At 37.1% G+C, this 24,860-nt stretch overlaps 1 long non-coding RNA gene across 5 annotated transcripts in view; it reads left to right on the forward strand.

The window, feature by feature from the left end:
* Positions 1 to 24,860, forward strand: part of LOC143667190 (uncharacterized) — a 150,504-nt gene that overhangs the window by 34,609 nt on the left and 91,035 nt on the right. For 4 of the 5 annotated variants that reach the window (XR_013167940.1, XR_013167941.1, XR_013167943.1 and 1 more), the window contains one exon: positions 17,783 to 21,008. This is a non-coding gene — a long non-coding RNA (uncharacterized LOC143667190). The remainder of the gene's footprint in view (positions 1 to 17,782; positions 21,009 to 24,860) is intronic. The other variant, XR_013167942.1, reaches the window with a different exon arrangement.

Raw genomic sequence — 24,860 nt, forward strand, 5'->3', positions numbered from 1 at the left:
AGGAGCTCCTATTTATTTATTTCTTTATTCAGTGCTCTTGCTTTAGGTGTAAGGTCCATAAAACCACCTCCAATTATAAGATTCATAAGATATCTCCCTACATTTTCCTCTAACTGTTTTATGGCCTTAGATCTAATGTTTAGATCTTTGATCCATTTTGAGTTAACTTTTGTATAGGGTGTGAGATACAGGTCCTCTTTCATTCCTTTGCTTATAGATATCCAGTTCTCTAGGCACCATTTATTGAAGAGACCGTTCTGTCCCAAATGAGTTGACTTGACTGCCTTATCAAAGATCAAATGTTCATAGATGAGAGGGTCTATATCTGAGCACTCTATTTGATTCCATTAGTCAATATATCTATCTTTATGCCAGTACCACGCCGTTTTGACCACTGTGGCTTCATAATATGCCTTAAAGTCAGGCAGCATGAGACCTCCAGCTTCGTTTTCTTTCCTCAAGATACTTTTAGCAATTCGGGGCACCCTCCCCTTCCAGATAAATTTGCTTATTGGTTTTTCTATTTCTGAAAAGTAAGTTGTTGGGATTTTGATTGGTATTGCATTGAATCTGTAAGTCAATTTACGTAGAATTGACATCTTAACTGTATGTAGTCTTCCAATCCATGAACATGGTATGCCCTTCCATCTATTTAGGTCTTCTGTGATTTCTTTTAACAGTTTCTTGTAGTTTTCTTTGTATAGGTCTTTTGCCTCTTTAGTTAAATTTACTCCTAAGTATTTTATTCTTTTAGTTGCAATTGTAAATGGAATTCATTTCTTGATTTCCCCCTCAGCTTGTTCATTGCTAGTGTACAGTAACAGTACAGATTTTTGAATGTTGATCTTGTAACCTGCCACTTTGCTGTACTCATTTATAAGCTCTAGTAGTTTTGCTGTGGATTTTTCAGGGTTTTCAATGTATAGTATCATATCATCTGCAAACAGTGATAGTTTTACTTCTTCCTTTCCAATTTTGATGCCTTGTATTTCTTTTTCTTGCCTAATTGCTCTGGCTAGAACTTCGAACACGATGTTGAATAACAGTGGTGATAGTGGACATCCTTGTCTTGTTCCTGATCTTAGGGGGAAAGTTTTCAATTTTTCCCCATTGAGGATGACATTAGCTGTGGGTTTTTCATATATTCCCTTTATCATTTTAAGGAAGTTCCCTTGTATTCCTATCCTTTGAAGTGTTTTCAACAGGAAAGGATGTTGAATCTTGGCAAATGCCTTCTCTGCATCAATTGAGATGATCATGTGATTTTTCTGCTTTGATATGTTGATATGGTGTATTACATTAATTGATTTTCTTATGTTGAACCATCCTTGCATACCTGGGATGACTCCTACTTGGTCATGATGTATAATTCTTTTAATGTGCTGCTGGATTCGCTTTGCTAGAATTTTGTTGAGGATTTTTGCATCTATATTCATTAGAGAGATTGGTCTGTAGTTTTCTTTTTTTGTAATATCTTTGCCTGGTTTTGGTATGAGGGTGATGTTGGCTTCATGGAATGAATTAGGTAGCTTTCCCTCCACTTCGATTTTTTTGAAGAGTTTGAGCAGGGTTGGTACTAATTCTTTCTGGAATGTTTGGTAGAATTCACATGGGAAGCCATCTGGTCCTGGACTTTTCTTTTTGGGAAGCTTTTGAATGACTGATTCAATTTCTTTACTTGTGATTGGTTTGTTGAGGTCATCTATTTCTTCTTCAGTCAAAGTTGATTGTTCATGCCTTTCTAGGAACGTGTCCATTTCATCTACATTGTTGTATTTATTAGCATAAAGTTGTTCATAGTATCCTGTTATTACCTCCTTTATTTCTGTGAGGTCATTGATTATGTCTCCTCTTCCATTTCTGATCTTATTTATTTGTGTCCTCTCTGTTCTTCTTTTTGTCAATCTTACCTAGGGCTCATCAATCTTATTGATTTTCTCATAGAACCAACTTCTGGTCTTATTGAGTTTCTCTATTGTTTTCATGTTCTCAGTTTCATTTATTTCTGCTCTAATCTTTGTTATTTCTTTCCTTTTGCTTGCTTTGGGGTTAGTTTGCTGTTCTTTCTCCAGTTCTTCCAAGTGGACAGTTAATTCCTGAATTTTTGCTGTTTCTTCTTTTTTGATATAGGCATTTAGGGCAATAAATTCCCCTCTTAGCACTGCCTTTGCTGTGTCCCATAAGTTTTAATATGTTGTATTTTCATTTTCATTCACCTCGAGATATTTTCTAATTTCTCTTGCAATTTCTTCCTTGACCCACTCGTTGTTTAAGAGTGTGTTGTTGAGCCTCCATGTATTTGTGAATTTTCTGGCACTCTGCCTATTATTGATTTCCAACTTCATTCCTTTATGATCTGAAAAAGTATTGTGCATGATTTCAGTCTTTTTAAATTTGTTGAGATTTGCTTTGTGACCCAGCATATGGTCTATCTTTGAGAATGATCCATGAGCACTCGAGAAAAAGGTGTATCCTGCTGTTGTGGAGTGTAACGTCCTATAAATGTCTGTTAAGTCTAGCTCATTTATTGTAATATTCAAATTCTCTATTTCTTTATTGATCCTCTGTCTAGATGTTCTGTCCATTGATGAGAGTGGGGAATTGAAGTCTCCAACTATTATGGTAGATGTGTCTATTTCCCTTTTCAGTATTTGCAGTGTATGCCTCACGTAATTTGGGGCATTCTGGTTCGGTGCATAAATATTTATGATTGTTACGTCTTCTTGTTGAATTGTTCCTTTTATTAGTAGATAGTATCCTTCTTTGTCTCTTTTAACTGTTTTACATTTGAAGTCTAATTTGTTGGATATTAGTATAGCTACTCCTGCTCTTTTCTGGTTGTTATTTGCATGAAATATCTTTTCCCAACCTTTCACTTTCAACCTATGTTTATCTTTGGGTCTAAGATGTGTTTCCTGTAGACTGCATATAGACGGATCCTGTTTTTTAATCCATTCTGCCAGTCTATGTCTTTTGATTGGGGAGTTCAGTCCATTAACATTTAGTGTTATTACTGTTTGGGTAGTACGTTCCTCTTACATTTTGCCTTTTGTGTTTTATATACCATATCTAATTTTCCTTCTTTCTACACTCTTCTCCACACCTCTCTCTTCTGTCTTTTCATATCTGACTCTATTGCTCCCTTTAGTATTTCTTGCAGAGCTGGTCTCTTGGTCACAAATTCTCTCAGTGACTTTTTGTCTGAGAATGTTTTAATTTCTCCCTCATTTTTGAAGGACAATTTTGCTGGATATAGAAGTCTTGGTTGGCAGTTTTTCTCTTTTAGTAATTTAAATATATCATCCCACTGTCTACTTGCCTCCATGGTTTCTGCTGAGAAATCTACACATAGTCTTATTGGGTTTCCCTTGTATGTGATGGATTGCTTTTCTCTTGCTGCTTTCAAGATCCTCTCTTTCTCTTTGACCTCTGACATTCTGACTAGTAAGTGTCTTGGAGAACACCTGTTCTCTTTGGGGTATGCTGCAATTCTTGGATCTGTAATTTTAGGTCTTTCATAAGAGTTGGGAAATTTTCAGTGATAATTTCTTCCATTAGTTTTTCTCCTCCTTTTCCTTTCTCTTCTTCTTCTGGGACACCCACCACACGTATATTTGTGTGCTTCATATTATCATTCAATTCCCTGAGTCCCTGCTCATATTTTTTCCATTCTTTTCCCTATAGTTTCTGTTTCTTTTTGGATTTCAAATGTGTCATCCTCCAGTTCACTAATCCTAACCTCTGTCTCTTGAAATCTACCATTGTAGGTTTCCATTGTTTTTTTCATCTCTTCTACTGTATCTTTCATTCCCATAAGTTCTGTGATTTGTTTTTTCAGATTTTCCATTTCTTCTTTTTGTTCATTCCTTGCCTTCTTCATGTCCTCCCTCAATTCATTGATTTGGTTTTTGATGAGGTTTTCCATTTCTGTTTGTATATTCAGCATTAGTTGTCTCAGCTCCTGTATCTCATTTGAACTATAGGTTTGTTCCCTTGACTGGGCCATATCTTCAATTTTCCTGGTGTGATTTGCTATTTTTTGCTGGCGTCTGGACATTTAATTACCTTAATTAGTTTATTCTGGAGATTGCTTTTACTTATCTTACCTAGGGTTTTCTTGCTAGATAAGTTTGTTGTCTGTCTGTTCTTTGACCTTCAGTTCAGCTTTTTCTGGGCCTCTAGCTTAAGTTTTGTTTAACAGAGGGTAATTTTTCATCCTTGTTTTCTTGTTTCTTGTCCTGCTTGTAAGGTGTCTTTTCCCTCCCCACTCTTAGGAGGGTCTACATAGGTATTACAGACTCCAGCCGGGTTTTCCTAGACTAAACTGGCCTCCTTTCAGGGGAAGGAGTCACCTGCATCGGTTTTCCCTGAGGGTGAGACCCAGCAGGTTGAAAGACTTTCCTGTAAAGTCTCTGGGCTCTGTTTTTCTTATCCTGCCCAGGATGTGTTGCTTGTCTGTCTGCAGGTCCCACCAGCAAAAGATATTGTGGCTCCTTTAACTTTGGAAGGCTCTCCCTGCTGGGGGCGTGGTGGAGACAGAGGAAAGGTTGTAGGCTGGTTTTAATGGTTTCAAATTGCCAAGCCTTGGGGTCTGAATTCCTTGAGAGAGGGATTCCACCTGAGTTGTGTTTCACCCCTCCCCTGGGGAAGGCTCAGGTGGGAGACAGCCCTGAAAGCAGCCTGTTTCTGCATATGCCTGGGGCAGTTGCAGCCTGTGTAATCCTGCCGCTGAATCCAAAGGCAGCCAAGCCTCCACAGAAACAACCACAGAAGCCTCTGTTTCATCCCCTTTCCTCTTTTTTGGTTAGCCCAATAGGCGACCTCCGCCTTGACCAATTTCGCCTGAGCTGGAGGCCTATTTTTAGTAGTAAGAATTTGTTTATTAATGCCACAATTGGTGTTTGGCTTGACTCAGTCCCTGCTACTGTTAGAGTTTCTTTCCTTTCCCTCTGGAAAGCTGCCTGTGGGGGAGGGGCGCCGGGCACCGGCCGCCACAGCTTGGGGAACTCACTGTTCTGGAGACTCACAACCAGTCCAGCTGGTCCAGACTGGGGTACACTGTGTGTCCGGTCAGTATTATGGCTCTGGGAGCTGTTCTGTACTGTTTCTGGTTATTTAGTAGTTGTTCTGGAGGACGAACTAAAACGTGCACATTCCTAAGCTGCCATCTTGGCCCCTCCACTCACAGGGGAATTTTAACAAACATTCCAAAAAGAACTAATGCCAATTCTGCTCCAACTTTTCCAAAACATTTGAGGAAAAAGTAACACCACCTAACTCATTTTATGACGCTAACATCACTTTAATACAAAAGCCAGGTAAAGATGCTACAAGAAAGGAAAACTACAGGCCAAACTCCCTAATGAACATATATGCCATTTTTCAACAAAATACTGGCAAATTGAATCCAACAACACAATAAAAGAATTGTACACCATGATGAAGTGGGGTTTATAATGGGAATTCAAGCATGGTTCAACACAAGAAAATCAATTAATGTAATATAGCACATTAAAAAATCAAAGGGAAAATCACATGATCATCTCAATTGATGCTGAAAAGCGTTTGAAAAAATTCAACATCCTTTTCTGATAAAAACACTTCAGAAGCTAGGAATCAAAGACAACTTTCTCAATATGATAAAAGGCATATATGAAAAACTCAGAGCCAGCATCATGCTCAATGGAGAGAGACTGGAAGCTTTCTCCCTAAGATTGGGAATGAGACAAGGATGCCCACTGTCACCACTATTATTCAACATTATCCTGAAAGTTCTAGCTGGAGCAATCAGGCAGGACAAAGAAATAAAACGCATCCAAACTAGAAAGGAAGAAAAGTAAAACTTTCATTATTTGCAGATGATGTGATACTATACTTGGAAAATCCTGAAAAATCTACAATAAAGTTACTCAAGCTAATAAACAAATTCAGTAAGTGGAAGGATATAAAATTAATGTGTGAAAATCAGAAATATTTCTATACACTGGCAATGACATGATGGAGGAATCAGTTAAGAAAAAAGCTCCATTCAAAATAGCAACTAAAAGACTCAAGTACCTAGGAATGAACTTTACTAGGAATGTAAAGGACTTGTGCACAGAAAACTACCTAAAATAGCTGAAAGAAATGAAAGAAGATCTAAGCAGGTGGACAGGGAATCCCTGCTCATGGATAGGAAGGTTAAATATAGTTAAGATGTCAATTATACCCAAATTGATCTACAGATACAATGCAGTACCAATCAAAATTCCAACAACCTACTCTGAAGAATTGGAAAAACACATTACCAAATTCATCTGGAATGTAAAAGAGACCCTGAATAGCTAAGAACACCCTAAAAATAAACAAAGAGAGAGGATTAATTCTTCATGATTTTAAAACCTATTTTAAAGCCACAGTGGTCAAAACAGCATGGTACTGGTACAAAAATAAAGGTATTGACCAGTGGAATGAAATTGACAGTGCAGAGACTGACCACCAAATCTATGGGCAATGGATTGTTGACAAGGCTCCCAAATTCACTGAACTCGGACAAAATAGCCTTTTCTATAAGTGGGCATGATAGAACTAGACATTAATAGCCAGAAGAATAAAAGAGAACCCTTACCTCATGCCCTATACAAAAATCAACTCAAGGTAGATCAAACACCCAAATATAAGAACTAGCACCATAAAGCATCTAGAAGAAAATATAGGGAAACATCTTCAAGGCTTAGTAATAAGCAGCAGCTACTTAAACTTTAAAACTAAAGCACAAACAAAATAAGAAAAAGATAAATGGAAACTACTCGAAGTCAAATGTTTTTGTACCTCAAAAGTCTTTGTCAAAAAGGTAAAGAGGCAGCCAACACAAGGAGGAAATATTTGGAATTCACACATTGGACAAACGTTTGATACCCTATATGCATAAAGAAATTATACAACTCAACAACAAAAAAAGAAAAACTCAAGTATAAAATGGGATAAAGATATGAATAGGCATTTTTTCTGAAGAGAAAATACAGATGGTTCAAAAGCACATAAAGAGATGCTCATTTTCATTAGCTGTAAGGGAAATGAAGATCAAGACTACAATGAGATTCCACCTCACACCTATAAGAATAGCTGCTATTAAACAACAGGAAACTACTAATGTTGGAGTAAATGTATGTGGAGAAATTGGAACCCTTACACACTGCTGGTGAGAATGTATAATGGTGCAGCCACTATGGAAGATAGTTGGACAGTTCCTTAGAAGACTAAATATCGAGTTGCCCTATGACCCAGCAATAGCACTACTCAGTAAATACCCAGAAGAGCTGAAAGCAGTGAGACATTTACATACTGATGTTTATAGCAGCATTATTCACAATCGCTGAAAGATGGAAACAATCCAAGTGCCCATCAACAGACAAGTGGATTAACAAAATGTGGTATATGCGTATGATGGAATATTATATGGCAGCAAGATGAAATGACATCCTGAAGCACATGACAAGATGGATGAACCTTGAGGACATAATCCTGACTGAAATAAATCAGACACAAAAGGATAGATACAGTCAGTATGACTCTACTTTTATGATCATGGTAAAGGTAAAATCAGAGGATTATAAGGGGATTTAGACATACATAGAAGCTAGAGACAGGTGAACGGTTAGCTAATGAGGTTGACCTCAAATGTAAGGAATAGATAGAAGTTAAAGTAGGTCATTAGTGAATCTATAAGTAACAGGGCCATAATGAAGTTAAACATGATTGAAATGGGTTGTGTAGACCCATTTGGGGCCCACTGATTAACACCAGAAATATAAATAAGATTTTGCATGAACTACTTCAAAGGTATGGTTCTTGTACAAAGTGTGTTGATGTTCAGAACATAAGGGGAAAACTGCTATTGCAGGCTATGGGACATGTTTAACAGGAAATTATCAGTAGTACCACAGCAACACCAGGGGTAAATAATGGGTGGAAGGACATGGGTTAAGGAGAGATTTGGATTTCCTATTTTATGAGGGTGTGTTTATTGGTTATCTTTGCTTGGGAACAATGAAATTACCTAAAATTGAGAGTGTTGATGGACTGTGGACTCTGTACACTATACATGATGCATAAGGAATGCAGGTGGCTGAAAGCAAATGATTTGGCATGCATATGATCAACTGTTGTGCTGCCACAAAAAGAAACAAAGCTGTAAGGGGATGCATCATTGTGAATAGAACTGTGAGACATTTGGTGAAGCAAAATAATCCAGAAACAAGAGTATGGCCTCACTTAGATAATACTTATAAGAAAACAGGGGCCTAAAGTGTAAATTTTTATAGCTGTCACATTCTGTCCAGAGTGGTAATTATTATTTCTGGATTTTATGTCTGTCTTAATACATGTGTAACCTGGTACTCAGAGATAAGAACAAAGGCAGTCAGGTTAGAATTAAAGTAATTCAGAACACAGTGGTAAGGAAGACATTATCTATATTTTAGAACCTCAACCATTTTTTGAGAGCAAAGGAAGGAATGTTTATTTTTTGTCCATAACCTAAATTTTCTGTATCACATAATTGAAACTCAACCTGTCTTGAAAACACATTTAAACAATCAAAGCACAGAGCCTAGAATAAAAATGAGGGCTTTTAATCCTGTCTAGCTAATGTAATGCCTGGATATATCCCAGAATATATTAAGCAACTAATCAAAAAGTATTGGCAAAGTTCCTTGAATGATGGGATCAAAAATAAGAACCTATTAAACTTTACCACCAGGGAAACACCTGATACAATGTCAAACATTAGGGACCCCCAAATCAATAGGCCAAGCCCTTGATCTTGAGACTTGCTGTTGTGAAGCTTATGTATGTAGCAGAAAATCATAGCCTACCTATAGTTGTGCCTAAAAGTCACATCAGCAGGACCTCTTTTGTTACCCAGATATAGACTCAATCTCTCTAAGCTCAACTCTGCAAGCGAAACCATTGTCCTCCTCACTATGTGGGACATAACATCCAGGGGTGAAAGTCACTCAGGTGGCATGGAAGATGACTCCCATGGGATTGACAATATCATCCTGACCAAAAGGTGGAAAAGAAGTGTAATGAATAAGGCATCAGTGGCAGAGAGAGTTCAAATGGAGTCAAGAGGCTACTATTGAGATTGGTCTCATGCAAACTTCAGTCAGACAACATATCATAACTTGCCAAACCCCAACCAAAACCATTCCAGCCAATCCTAAAGAACACTTAAGGCAACATGTAATGTTCTGCAAAGGTTCCACCCACTAGGGTAACTTTCCAGAAACCTACAACTTCCAGATGGGCCTCTGGACTAGATAAGTCCTGAAACCTAGAGAGGCCAGCCTTTCCAGGACAACAGCTAGTTCCAACTCCCTACCCATTATTGTTGACAGCCCTTCCAACATGAAAAACATAGAATGGGCATAGGCCAAATACCCCTAAAGAGTGAGAGATAGATCAAAGATGATAGTGTAATTATACAGAGATGGTAGTGTTTAACAAATGATTATGATTGCTGAATTATTATATTGATGTTTCTTTTAGCTTCCAGTTTCTTAGTGCAGCTAGGAGTAAAAACCTAAAATTGTGGAATTGTAGCACATACAAAATACTGAGATCTGCTCTACAACTAACTGCTGTGCTGTGCTTTGAAATTTATTGCTTTTTTGCATATGTTATTTTTCAGGAAAAGGAAAAAGTGACTATAAAAAATACATATATTCCTTCTATCTCCAATGTTCTGGAGCAGCAAGAAAGAAAAGTCTGGGATGATGCTATGGTAGTTCATGACAAACTCTGGGGTCTGTCCTGTAACTACCTGTTGAAGAGTACCTTGAAAACTATTGCTTTTTTCTTTCTTTGCTTTGTATATTTGTTATATTACACAATAAAAAAGTTATTGAAAAAAGGAATTATACAAGAAGACCAAGTGGGATTTGTTCCAGGTATGCAAGGATGGTTCAACATAAGAAAATCAATTTATATAGTACACCATATCAACAAATCAAAGCAGGAAAACCATATGATCATCCTCAAATGATGCAGAAAAGGCGTTTGACAAAATTCAGTATTCTTTCTTGATGAAAACACTAAAGCAAATGCTACTAAAGCTGATAAATGAGTACAACAAACTGGCAGGGTACGAGATCAACACCAAAAAATTAGTAATATTTCTATACAGCAGTAATGAGCAATCTGAGGCAGAAATCATGAAAAAAAATCCATTTTCAATAGCAACTATTCTAGTTTATAGCTGCCAGAATGCAATATACCAGAACGGGAACAGCTTTTAAAAAAGCAAATTCATTAAGTTGCAAGTTTACAGTTCCAAAGCCATGAAAGTGTCCCAGCTAAAGTGGGTCTATAAAAGTTTCCAAATTAAGGCACCAAACAAGCAGTTACCTTCACTCATGAAAGGCTGATGAAGTTCAGGACTTCTGTCTCATCTTGAAAGGCACATGGTAAAAATGGCAACATTGGCTAACTTCCTCTCCAGGCTTCTTGTTTCATGAAGCTCCTTCGGGGATGTTTTCCTTCTTCATTCCCAAAGGTCTCTGGCTGTGTGTGCTCTTGTGGTTCTCTTGGCTCTCTCTAAAATGTTTCCTCTTATAAAAGATTAGTAGACTAATCAAGACCCACCTGAAATGGGTGGAGACCCCAGAGAATAGGGAGGTCACATCTCCCTCTATTCAAAAGTTAATACCCACAATTGGGTGAGTCACATCTTGATGGGAGTACCTTTTTAGAGAGCCATAACAGAGCCCATGAAGCCAGAGACCTTCGGAGATAAAGAAAGAAAATGCCTCCAGGGGAGCTTCATGAAACAAGAAGCTGGGAGGGAAAGCTAGCAAATGCTACCATGTTTGCCATGTGTCTCTCCAGTTGAGAAAGAACCCAACCCTTCTTGAACTAAGGTACCTTTCCTTGGATGTCTTAGATTGGACATTTCTATAGCCTTGATTTACTTGGGACATATCCATGGCCTTAGAATTGTGGACATCCAACCTAATAAATTCCCCCCTTTAAAAAGACATTTTGTTTGTGGTATATTGCATTTTGTTTCTGGTATATTACATTTTGTTTCTGGTATATTGCATTCTGGCAACTAGTAAACTAGAACCAATTTTTGTACTAGAGAAGTGGGGTACTGTGCAGTTTACCAATACCAAACATGTTGGAACAGCTTTTTAAATGGATAAGGGGAGGATTCTTTGAGAGTAGTGAGGAGCTTGCTAGAGAAGGCCTAGAATGCTTTGAAGCATTCTACTATTGGTGGAAACATGGATTCTAAAGATACCTCTAACAGGGCTCTAGATAAAAATGAGGCTTGTATTATTGCAAACTGAAAAGAAGGTGATCCTTATTTTAAAATGATAGATAGTCTGACAAAATTAAGTAGTGGCTTTGGTTGGAAGGCAGATTTTAAAAGCCATGAACATGGATATTTAGTAAAAAGAGGTTCCCAAATTAAATGTGGAAAGTGTGGCCTGGCTTCTCCTTCCAGTTTGTAGCAAAATGTGGCAGGAAAGAGATAAGCTGAGAACTGAACTCTTGGATACAATGAAACCAGAAGTTGACGTTCTGGAAAATTCCGGGCTTTCAAGAAGGAGACCCCAGAGAGTAGTGCCCCACATGAGGATTTGGCCATTTCAGAGAAAGCAAGGATCGGAAGTGGACTTATCCAGGAAGGATTTGTGGAAACTCCAGCTGTCTGAATGGCATGATCCTTGCTTACTACATAGCCAAAAAGAGTGTTGTGGGAAATGTATAAATGGAGCTGCTGCCAGGCTGGACTGGGGGGCTCAGAAAAGGGACAAGGTGAAGATAAAATAACTTCAGAAGTAGAACTATGGAAGCTAAAGTCTAAAGTCAAAAAACCTCTGACTAGAAGAGTGGACCCACCCAGATACTTGAAGAGGGTGAAGTTGCTGCAAAGACAGAGGATAGGTCTTCCCCTTCCTTGCAATGGAAGAGTCATGCTGTCTCAGGCCTTGGAAAGCATGCAGTACATTCCTCGGGGATTGGGGAGTGCCTGGCTGCCATCACATGGAAGGGGTGAGCATGTGTCTCAGAGATGGCAGAGAGGCCAGGTGAGCCCCGATGCTTGGAGAGAGTGGAGCCAAGAAAAAGGTGTCCCCCAAGGTTGCATTCAGAGAGAGGTGGGCCTCTGAGAGACGAGGCAGGGTGGGACTGCTGCTGTCTAAAACCCTGAAGATAAATGACTCTCAAAAGGGTGGAATGTACTAGTTTGAATCTTGAAGTACCCCAGAAAAGCCATGTCTTTAATCCTCATACAGTATTGCTGGGTGGGAGCTTTTTAATTATCCATGGAGAGGTGGTCCACCCAATTGTGGGTGGTAACTTTTGATTAGATGATTTCCATGGAGGTGTGTCTCCACCCATTCAAGTGGGGTTGCTTACTAGAGCCCTTTAAGAGGGAACCATCTTGGAAAGAGTTACAGAGCCCACACAGCCAGAGACCTTTGCAGATGAAGACGAAAAATGCCCCTGAAGAAAAAAATCCCTTCTTTTTATTCTAAAAGTTGTATGGTCTTAGCTCTAATGTTCAGATCTTTGATACATTTTGAGTTTAGTTATTTCATTTTGTTAACTATTTTTTATTTAAGAAAACACACATTATCCTTAGAACGACCAAAAATGGATATCTTAGTTTAACCATCACCATATTTAAATAAAGTATCCATATAATCATTGTAAATCCTGTGTTTGTGTAGTAAATTTCTAAACCAATTAAAAATGAGGCAACAAGGAACAAATCTACATATTCAGATGGCAAAGTTCTTAAATTCTAAGTATTAAATGATTTGACCAGCTGTTAAAACTGTGAATGTTCTCCAAATATCAAGTAGAAAGTTATTACAAATATCTGCATTACTATAGTAATGACCTATGATACTAAATATTTTCCTGATTTCAGGTATGAAGATATAAATACTTTAACAATTGATGTATGGAAATCTTAACTACCTAAAATGGATGTCTTAGTTAGCTTATCCATAGGCAAAAAAAAAATCTAGATAATCACCTTAAAGGCTGTTTGTACGATATGTTTCATAAACCAATTTAAAATTAAAGTAGGGAAGGAAAAAATTCTGTAAATACAGATATCAGGATCCTTTTTCATTCTTTTGCTTATGGATATCCAGTTTTCCAAACACCATTTACTGAGAGGCTGCTCTGTCCAGGTGGGTTGCTAGGTGGGTTGCTTATCAAAGGTCAATTGCCCATAGATGAGACATTCAAATCAATTCTCTTGGTCAGTATATCTATCTTTATGCCAGTACCATGATGTTTTGACCACTGTAGCTTCATAATATACTTCAAAGTCAGGTAGTGTGTATATCTTCCACTTCACTTTTCTTTCTCAAGATATTTTTAGCTATTCAGGGTACACTGCCCTACCAAAAAACTTGGTTATTGGTTTTTCTGTTTCTACAAAGAAAGTTGTTGGGATTTTAACTAGTATTGCATTGAATCTATAAATTAATTTGGGTAGAATCAACAAGTTAACTATATTTAGCATTCCAATCCATGTCCATTTCATCTATGTTGTCTAGTTTATTAGCCTATAGTTGCTCATAGTATACTTTCATTACTTCCTTTATTTCTGTGGGGTCAGTGATTATGTATCCTCTTTCGCTTCTGATTCTATTTATTTGCATCCCCCTCCTCTTTTTTTTTATTTTGTCAGACTAGCTTAGGGCCCATTGATTTTATTGATATTCTCAAAGAGCCAGTTTCTAGTTTTGTTGACTTTCTCAATTGTTTTCATATTCTCAATTTCATTTATATTATTATTTCTTTTCTTTTGTTTGTTTTGGGGTTGTTTTATTTGTTCTTTTGTTTTGTTTTTTCTTTTTCTAGTTCTTCCAAATGAACAGCTAATTCCTTGATTTTTGCTCTTTCTTCTTTTTTAATATAGGCATTTAAGACACTACCTTTCCCTCTCAGCACTGCCTTTGATACATCCCATAAGTTTTGATATGTTGCATTTTCATTTACATTTACCTCGAGATTTTTACTGATTTCTCTTGTAACTTATTCCTTGACCCACTGGTTGTTTAAAGGCCTGGAAACTCTTGATTAGATTATCATCATGGAGATGTGGCATTGCCAATTGTGGGTGTGATTAGACGGAGTTGTGACTCCACCCATTCTGCGTGGGTCTTGATTAGTTTACTGAAGACTTTAAAAAGAAGAGCCATTTGGGAGAAAGCACAGAGCAAACAGAAACAACAGAAATGACAGAAACCTCTGAGGTGATAGTAACTTCACAGCAGAGCTGACACAGATGCAGACAGATGGGGAACAGAGACTCAGATGTTTGGAGGTGCTTGAAGCCCAGCACACATTGCCATGAGATATTAAGCAAGCCAGAACCTGGAGAGGGCTAAGGGAAGCTGAGAGATAAAAGCCAGCCCTGGATAAGGAAAGTAGGGAACCCCCACAGTAACAGGGGCTGAAATCAATGGAGCGCAGGAGCAAAGGACTGGCAAATCCCAGACACATGACTACTTCAGAGAGAGAGGTGTTCCCATCATACTTTCTTGAGTGAAGGTAGCCTCTTCTTGGTGCCTCAATTTGGATACTTGCACTTCCTTAGAACCATAAACTTGTAGCTTATTAAATTCTATGTAAAAGTCACTTCAGTTCTGGTACATCAGAGCTGTGTATCACATTCTGGTAGCTTTCAAACTAACACACATGGCTATAATAAAAAATGGTTGATGCATATGTGGAGAAATTTAAACTGTCATAAATTGCTGGTGGGGATGTAAGTTGTGCATGCACTATTGAAAACAGTTTGGCAGTTTCTCAAAGAATTAAATATAGGATTACCATATAACAGAAATTCCACTTGTGATATATACCCAAGGGAATTGAAAATATGTGTTTGTACAAAAATTTTTCCATGATGATTACAGAGACATTATTAATAACAACCCCCAAATGGAAATAACCTAAATGTTCATCAACTGATGTGCTGGTTTGAAAGGAAGTTGCCCTCTAGAAAAGCTATGTTTTAAACAAAATCCCATTTCATAAAAGTAGAATAATCCGTATTCAGTACTGTATCTTTGAAACTAATCAGATCATCTCCCTGGATGATATGATTTAGTCAAGAGTGGTTGTTAAACTGGATTAGGTGATGACATGGCTCCACCCATTTGGGTGGGTCTTGATTGGCTTATTGGAGTCCTATAAAAGAGGAAACATTTTAGAGAATGAGAGATTCAGAGAGAGCAGAGAATGCTGCAGCACCATGAAGCAGAGAGTCTACAAGCCAGCAACCTTTAGAGATGTAGAAGGAAAATGCCTACCGGGGAGCTTCATGAAACTGGAAGCCAGGAGAGTAAGCTAGCAGGTGGATGCTGTGTTTGCCAGGTGCCCTTCCAGATGAGAGAGAAGCCCTGACTGTGTTTGCCATGTGTCTTCTCATTTGAGAGAGAAATTCTGAACATCATCGGCCTTCTTGAAATAAGGTATCTTTCCATAGATACCTTTGATTGGGCATATCTATAGACTTGTTGTAATTGGGATATTTTCTTGACCTTAGAACTGTAAACTAGCAACTCATTAAAATTCACCTTTTTAAAAGTCATTCTGTTTCTGGTATACTGCATTCCAGCAGCTAGCAAACTAGAACAACTGATGAATGGATAAAGAATGAAGTACTATTCCATCATAAAGAGGAATGTGGTACTCATACATTGTACCATATGGATGACCCTTGAAAACTTAATGCTAAGTGAAAAATGCCATATGCAAAAGGAAACATATGAAATATTCTCAATAGGTTAATCCACAAGATGAAAAATAGATTATTAGTTGTGAGGAGATGGGAGTGAATGGATGGACTACTTAACAGATACAAAAGTTTCTTTGGTGGTGATGAAAATGTTATGGTATAAGTAGAGTAATGGTGGTATAATTAATTGTACACTTTAAAATGGTTAGAATGAGGACTTTCATGATATACTAATTTTATTCCAATAAAAATATATAACAACCGTATTCTCTTGTAGGCTTTTAAATTTCTGTAAGATCACGGTGGTATCTTCTTTCTCATTTCTGATTTTGGCCTTATATGTTTTCTCTGTCTCTGACTGTCTCTTTCTCTCTCAATCAGTTTATTAATTTTCTATTGCTGCTGTAGCAAAGTTCCACAAACTTGTTGCTTATCATTGCACAAATTTGTTCTCTTACAGTTATGAAGGTCAGAAAATGGAAGTGAGTCATACAGGGCTAAAATCAAGGAGTTAGCAAGCTTGGCTCTTTCTGGAGGCCCAGGGAAAGATTTGCTTCTAGCCTCTTCTTGATGCTGCTAGCATTCTTTGCTGAAGGCTGCATCACTCCAACCTCTTGCTGTGTTAGTCACATCAGTTTCTCTTCTGTAGTCAAAACATCCCTTCTACCCCCACTCCTTATCAGGACACTTGTGATTATAGTGTGTCCATCAGATAATCTAGGATAATCTTCCCTTCTCAAGACCTTTAATTTTACCACATCTGCAAAGTCTCCTTTATAGCAATTTAGGATTCTTATCCCTCCCCCACATGGGATTATGGTTGTGTTTGTTTGTTTACATATTGACTTACCTGAACAGTAGCATCTGTCTGTTCACAATTTGCAGTTGCTGCTGTCTCTCCTTAGTATCTTCTTAATTCTTATATTAATTTCTGAGTCTGTCATCCTAAAGATGCAACATAACTTAGTGGTCAGATAACAATTGGTCAGAAGTTGTCCTTTAATATCATGACCCTGTGAATCTTCCACCCTTGACTGTTGGATATGTCTATGGGCTGCATAAAAATTCAATGTCCAAGGCAATTTTTACATGCTGTGTTATTTTCCTCATTGTTAAAGCAAATAACAGGCTATAAGTTGGCTTAAAAATGGGAATTCATTAGCTAATTGTTTTGAGGCTAAGAAAATTCCAAATCAAGGCATCATCAAGGTCATGCTTTCTTCTGAAAGATTGAAATTCTGGAGTTGACTGTCAGTGATCCTTATTCCCACTCCTCGGTTACAAGGCAATGCACATGGTGGTCTCTCCTATCCTCTCACTTCTCTTCTGGGTTCCATTTACTTTCAACTTCTGGCTGTTCTCTCTGCAGCTTTTTTTTTTCTGTGTGACCTTCTCTATCTGGCCTTTAGTAATAGGATTAGACCCATCCTGGGCCACACTTCTCTGAAGTCACCTCATCATAAGGTCCTATTTACAAGGGTTCACATCTACAAAAATGGAAAAAAGTTTAAGAACATGTTTTTCTGGGGTACATAGCTCCAAATCATCACACATGTCTACATTGGCTTTATTTTCTGTTACATCCTCTTATAGGACCCTTTCCAGTCTGTCTTGAGCTTGTGTGCAATATGGGGTACATGTACAGCCCCTCAGTCTCTCCATATATATAGGAACTTATCAAGGCCCATGCCTCATTCCCTGGATCACCTTTATATTTCTGGCAGGATGGCTGGTATGGTGCTTGTCTCAACATGTATCAAAATGTCACACAGCTGAAATGTTGGCATTTCCCAGTATTTTACCACCAAGATTTCAGATTTTATTCCTTTCCAAGGTTTTTGTTCATCTAACAAGAATAACATATTTCCTCCCCTTGGGAACAAATGTAGTTCTTGCAACAGTACAATGGGGAGCAAAAGGAAAAGCACAGCAATAGGATAAACTTTAAAACTTTGAGAAATCTCAACTGGTGAGATGCCTATGATTATTTCTACTGGATAAGATATGAGAAAAATTGTTTTTCAGGTGATTTTTTTTGACATGGGCTGGCTCCAGGAATTGAACATGGGTCTCTGTCACAGCAGGTAAGAACTCTGTCACTGAGCCACCTGTCCCCCACCCTCAGTTTACTTTTAAATTTATTATTTTAAAATATTAGAAGCTGCTAAGAATTATGAAAAGTACATTTTAATAAAATGAAGAATTGTAAACCTAAGTAATTTCATTGATTTAGAATACTTTCCTAATGAAAATGTTAGCACAGAAATAACATTTGAAGAAATTGTGTCTATATTTCTATACTTCTTTTTGATCCATTTAACTATGGAAGTTTTAATTAATTATATTCTGCATGAATGTATGGTTTACATTTACAATTGCCTTCTTCTAGTCTTACTCTGTTGTGATAATGTTCCTATTTCAGGCAATTCCTGCAAAACATAATTTTAAATTGTTACATTCTGTTACCTTTTATGGACATACGATTTCTTACCTAATGCTTCTTCAACAGGCCACTGCCACTGTTTCCATTATAAAATAATGCTGCAGTGAGCACCTCATCCAGAAATCATTGTGTGCATCTCTTACAATTCCCTTTGACTTTTTTTTATTGCTTTCCCAATGAAAATGAAACATTTCACCTAAAACAGTTTTTTAAATTGCATTAATTTAATGCATTTTAACAGCTTACTTGTTATTGATACTTTTAAAGTGAAACTTGAAATTTAAATAACTCTTCAGAGATCTTTTGTGTCTGTGGAGAGTTTTATATTCTTTAAATACAGAAGCATACACAGAGTCTATAAGTATTCAGCTCAATGAAGTTTCACAAATAAATGAAGCCATGGTACCCCCACTCCAACAAAGAGAAAGAATATTCTGCACCCAAAGGCTCCCTTTTGCTCCTTCCTGTCACTCTCCACCCATTATTCTGTCTTCATTCAAGATAAATTAGTTTTGCCTGCTGCTTTTTGGAGAGATACAATGTTTATTCATGAATCAGAATACTCAGTGATGTTAAGATGTTCATTCTCTCCAAAATGGTTTATAGATTTAACACAATCCCCCCAAAATTACTGCTTTTTTTGGGTAGAGACTGATAAACTGAAGTGAGTGTTTTCATAGAATGGCAAAGGTCCTTGAATTTCAAACTAATTTTGACAAAAGGAAACCATAGTTAGTTCCCCTGCCTTAAATAATTTCAAAATTAAACATAAAGCCACAGTAGTCAAGACAATTGGGTAATGTTGTAAGGATAGACATATTGATTAATGGAGGAAAATAGCCTCCATTCAAAAGAGAACTCATAAATAGCTCTAAATATATACAGTCAATTGCTTTTTACTAAGTTATCAAACAATTCAATGAGAAAAGTATTTTCAGCAAATGGAAGGGGTACTTTTGGCTACCTGTGGGCAAATAATAATTCTTTTAGATGTTTTCAAGCAGCTTTTACCTTAGCTGCATAAATTGTTTCTCCAAAGCAACATTTGCCTAATCAGGCAGGTTATTTTCACTTTCTGATTCACTATTTATGTTCCATTCCATATTAGCACTTGTTATAACACCCTTTCAAAGGATATTTTGCAAATACATCCTCTTCAGCAAGCTTTCCAACCTGAAACTTAGACTGAGCTTTCTCATTTAGAACTTTATTCTACGTGTGTTAAGGTTTCCAAGATTTTACACTCCATTCATCCAGTTCCCTCACTTGTTCCTTATTTTAGCATCTTGAGAAAGTAGTTTTTGATGGTAATGAAATCAGGATTTTCACTCAAACTATCCACTACCTGTTTCTAAAGTATGTTCTTCATGTTTCTGAGGCATTTGAAAGGATTTCAGAGCTTCAGATTCTTGGGGATAGAAGAATTTTGTCTCCAGGGATGAAATTCAGCTTTGAATATGAGCCATGAACACACCTTGAAATAAAAAGGTTAAGAGTTCTGATTTTAGCTCTTCTTTCCAAAGGTTATTTCATCCTTATTTAAGAGTTAGAATTGTTCAGATTTCTATTTCTTGCTGTAAAGCTTGGAAGTTAAATTTCTGCAGAGGTTTGATGGTCTTGTGATTTCCATTTTATTATTTTTATTGTGAAATATAACATGTACAAAAAAGCAATAAATTTCATATGGCTTACTGTTCTACAATGTTAGGTTTTTCCTTCTAGCTTCTCCAAGACACTAGAGACCAAAAGAAATATCAATGTAATGATTCAGCAGTCATACTCATATGTTAAATCTTATTTCCTCTGTTATAACTCCACCCTCTCCTTTGCTCTTTCTCCAGTCTTTAGGGATATTTTTGCTATGCCCATTCTAATTTTATCATGTTGAAAATGGCATCCTAATATGGATATAGGGATTGAACTAGTTGCTATTCTGGAGAGACTGGCCCCTTTGTGTTTTAGGACTTATCTGTCTTAGGTAACCATCTGGAGGTTGTAGGACTCTGGACATTAATCATAGTGCATGGAACCTGGCAGAATCTCAGATAGAGCCCTAGGTATTCTTTAGGGTTGGCAGAAATGGTTTTGGTTGGGGTTTGGAAAACCATAGTAAATATTGATATCTAGATGGAATTGCATAAGAATAGCCTCCAGAATAACCTCTTGACTCTATTTGGACTCTGTCAGTCACAGACACCATATTTTTGTTACTATTCTTTGCCACTTTTAGTCTGGAAGGCATTGACAATCCCATGGTGCCAGGGCAAGGCTCATATCCCACATTACCAGGGAGATTTTCACCCTTAGATGTCAGGTCCCTCAAAGGGGAGTGTAGGAGCAAGTTAAAACAAGACCAGCAGAATTTGTTGGGAGCAGCTGGCTTCAAGATGGTGGTGGCAGTAAACTGTGGAGATTGTTATGTAGAGCAGTCTGTGAGGAAGGGAATGTTTACCTCAAATGGTTATGTTAAGTATGAAGAATGAGAGCACTGAATGACAAGCACTCTGTTCCCTCAGGAAATGCATGCATGCCTTTTGTCACCCTGCAGTATATAAGCAGGATCTGGTTAAGAATAAAGTCGTCTGTTGTCTGTTATGGCTGATCTTCACACACCCTGATCCCATCTGTCTCTTTCTTTCTTGTCATTCTTTAATATCCTTTGCGATCCTGTCCCATGGAAGCAACATCTGGTGCCCAGTGTGGGGCCCGAAGAGGAAGAAGACTCCAAAACAATATTGAGGAATCAAAGAAAAGTCTCCATTAAAGGGATGTTTGTCCAGCCAATAAAAGAAGATTTGAGTCATATTGGTTAGTAAGCATTTTCCTTGCAGCATCAGGGTAATCGGTAACCATAATAGGTGGCTGGAGGAATATGTTTTGTGTGTTAAACCATTGTTAAAAACTACAGGGGTCTCAATGAATACTTCAGAGTCACTAGAGCTGTTTTCCTTAGTACGGAAGCATTGCTATTGGTTTCAGCCTTAAGGCCATTATGTTTTAAATCTTAAGCAATAGAAATTGGTTATGGAGGTTTTGTGGTGAGCATAACAGAACAGGGAAGATATGCCTGTTTCTATTTGGTGATTGTATTCAGTCAGGCAATGAACCACCTAGCCTCTGCTTTCTCTTAAACTCTGTGTTGTGTTTTTTCTCAATCTCCCATTGCCTCTTCTGACCCTGTTTGGACAGTTGCTTGAGCTGGACTCAGCAATTGGTGCCCAGACAGGGATCTGATAGGGGAACTCTTAAAGCATAAAGTGAGGAGATGCTCCAGGGACATCCACTACAAATACTACAAAGAACTAATAAGAGCTGCAAAAGGATAAGGAACAAATTGGAGATATTTTCAGCTAGGCATAAAACATGGGGTATTCAGGTTCAGCAGCAAGGAAACTCTAAAGCTATGCTATCCACTAGAGGCACAAAATTTTCTCAGTCTCAATTAGAAACTTTTCTTTGTCAAGTACAGGATTATTTCCCATGGTTTTCAGAAGAAAATACAGTTAATCCTCAAACTTGCACAAAAGTAGGAAAACAATTAAGAAACAGATATAAGGCACTTAATCTTAAACATACTCCAGTATGTACTTTTTCTCAGCTATCCAAATATATATTTGACCCACTGCTGACATAACACTCCAACTCATACCTTTAACTTAGAAAACTTAATGAGCCTTTGTAGGTTGAGCAGTGGCCCTTATCTATAGAAAAGTTAGACTGTAACTCAGTTAGTTCAAGAACAGTTTAAAGTGGGACATATAGAAGAATCTCATAGTCGCTGGAATTCTCCATTATTTATTATAAAAAAGAAATCAGGAAAATGGGGAATGTTAACTGATTTGATAAAGCTAATGCTGTAACTCAACCTATGGAGTCATTACAATCTGACTTGCCCACACCAGTTATAATTCCTAAAAACTGCAATATTATTATAATTGATTTTAAATTTGCTTGTTTACCATACCTTTAGCAGAGCAAGATAAAAATGAATTCCTGAGCTTGTTCTTAATGAGCTGCCTTTATATAAAAATTCATATATGCCTGAGTCAGAAAATATTCAAAAGGAACAATGCCATGCAAAACAAAAGTCGATACTCATTAATGGCTCCTATGGAATTGTAACAGACTTTCCTCCAAAGGGGTATGCAATTCAGGATTACAGTTCTGACTCAAAGTGCTCTGTTAAGTTACCTTGGTTTAATCTAAATAATTATTCTACTGAAATTTATACCAATGCTACAAATAAAATCTTGTGACAAGGAATGGAAATGGTAGACCCATCTCCTTTAGTTAATTTACATCCTTGACAAACAGCAATTTGGAAACTGGCCATGAGTTTAGCTCCTATTCATATTTGAAAAAGAAGTATATTTTAAAAACTTTAAAGCTGAAAATTCTTTTTAAAACCTATATATTGATGTTTCAAATATGCATTAACTAAAGTATTTTAAGCATTTAACCTTATTCTAACAAATTTAATATTGATGGTAATTATATGTGGTAAAATATTTGTTTAAAATAATGACTTAAGTATGTAAAATATAAAAGATGTATTTTTATTAATAGGAAAAAGAGTTTTATTCTAAGATGAAATGAATAACTGTTACAAAATGAGGAAAATGTAGGACAAAGCCTGAACTAATATATTAATTGCAGAGGGTTTGTAAAAATGGAAATTGTGGTCAAAATCAAGAAAGATTTAATGAGCTTAAAATAACAATGTTTTCATGGATTCTTAGCCTGTTCTAATGAAAAGACACAAAATTTTTTTTCTAAATAATCAGTGTAAAAAGCAAACAGCCTGTGTTTTATCAGAGTAACTTATGTTAACTTTTATCATGTTGTTATCTGTATAAAAAATACTGATTTTCTCCTGGATATCATTATACTGGCAAAAAAAACCCTGTTTCTTTTCTTGCCCCAAACCCGGTGGCTTAATCTATTAATCTAAGTAATATTGCTGTAAATGATTCTTTTACTCACAAAATAATATTCAAATCATATAAATACCTAAATTCCTTTAAGCCAAAATATTTTAATGCTTTTGTCCAGTGTGTATATAAACTACATAAGTATAAACTAAATATCTCCCAAAATAACCATGGCTAATGTTGGGAGGAGATCAGATTTGAGGTCTGAATGCAAGGAAAAAATATACTTTTGGAGTCTGTTTTGTTCACCTGATGTTGCCATTACATGCAACTGATGTTGCTATCGCATGACCTTCTTAAGAAACAGTTAAAATGGGCACTCTGGCTGGGAGGACTGGTTATCCTCTCAGAAGGAGGTGTACTTTAATAAAGATATCTAGGTCCCACGAGGCTCCTCTTGGTCCCTAGGCCATTCCCAGAGGATCCAACTGGGCCCAGTCATGTATGCAAACTGGAATTTGGCCACTTTGTGGGAAAATATCATAAAAACTGCATGCAAAAATTTTTAAATCACCAAAAATGTACATCCAATTATACAGAATCCACATTCCTGCATTCCTTTTCAATCAATCCAATTACTTCATTTAAAAAAATCTGGTCAATTTTTTTTTAATTAATAAAAAAAGTTTTTAAAAATCTGGTCATTTACTATGGGTACACATCACTATTGACACTCAGCCTTCATTTTTGCTACCTGCCACTTTAGGGATTCCAAATTATACGTTATAGAACCTGTTTGATATTTTACAAAGAGACTCTGATTTATTAAGCAAAAGGTAGTTAACAGCTGTGACTGAACAAGAGTTACAAGTAATTGAACAATACATTCAAGAAGGGCAGCTTGTTCAAATAAATCTAGAAAAGCCTGTTGATCTTATTATTTTCTTTACCTTGCAATCTCCCACAGGCCTATTTTGGCAAGATTAATTTATAAAATGTATATAATGCCAATTAAAGTCCTGTGCTGATATAAAAGTGTTGTACACCCAAGAAAAGCGATGTCCTTTAATCTTGATTCAATAGTGTAGGGTCCTAATGTACATTAGATTGTTTACATGGAGACTGACCTACTCAACTGTGCGTGTGAACCTTTGATTAGATTACTCCAAGAAGATGTGACCCACCCCATTGTGTGTGTGTCCTTTTGATTACACTGAGGTGAGACTCTACCCATTCAAGTGGGTCTTGATTAATTTACTGGAGTACTTTAAAATGGGAGACATTTTGTAGAAAATACACTTGCTTCAGAGCCAACAGAGATGCAGTTGTTTGGAGATGCTTGAACTGCCAACAGAGAAAGCAAACAGCCAGACATGGAAATTTGGAGATATAAAGTTCAGCAGAGGTCACCCTGTGCCTTCCCATTGTGATGCTAAGCAAGCCAAAACCCAGAGTTTTACCTTGAAGAGCCAGGTGAAGGGCCACAGATGCTTAGAGAAGAAGTCACTGGAAGCAGAAGCTGGAAGCAACAGAACTAGGAACAAAAACCAGCAGATGCCTGAGATACGCCTACCCATATGAGCAGACATCAGCCTTTCTTAAGTGAAATTATCTTACACTCATTGCTTCAGCTGGACATTTTTATGGACATAAGACTGTAAACTTGTAACATAAAAAATTTCCTTTTTAAATTCTGTTCCATTTCTGGTATATCGCATTCCAGCAGTATTAACAAACCAATACAGATTTTGGTACCAGAAAATTGGGGTGCTGCAGATTGCAAATGCTA

The sequence above is a fragment of the Tamandua tetradactyla genome, chromosome 23, assembly GCF_023851605.1.
Source record: "Tamandua tetradactyla isolate mTamTet1 chromosome 23, mTamTet1.pri, whole genome shotgun sequence".
Taxonomy (NCBI): domain Eukaryota; kingdom Metazoa; phylum Chordata; class Mammalia; order Pilosa; family Myrmecophagidae; genus Tamandua; species Tamandua tetradactyla.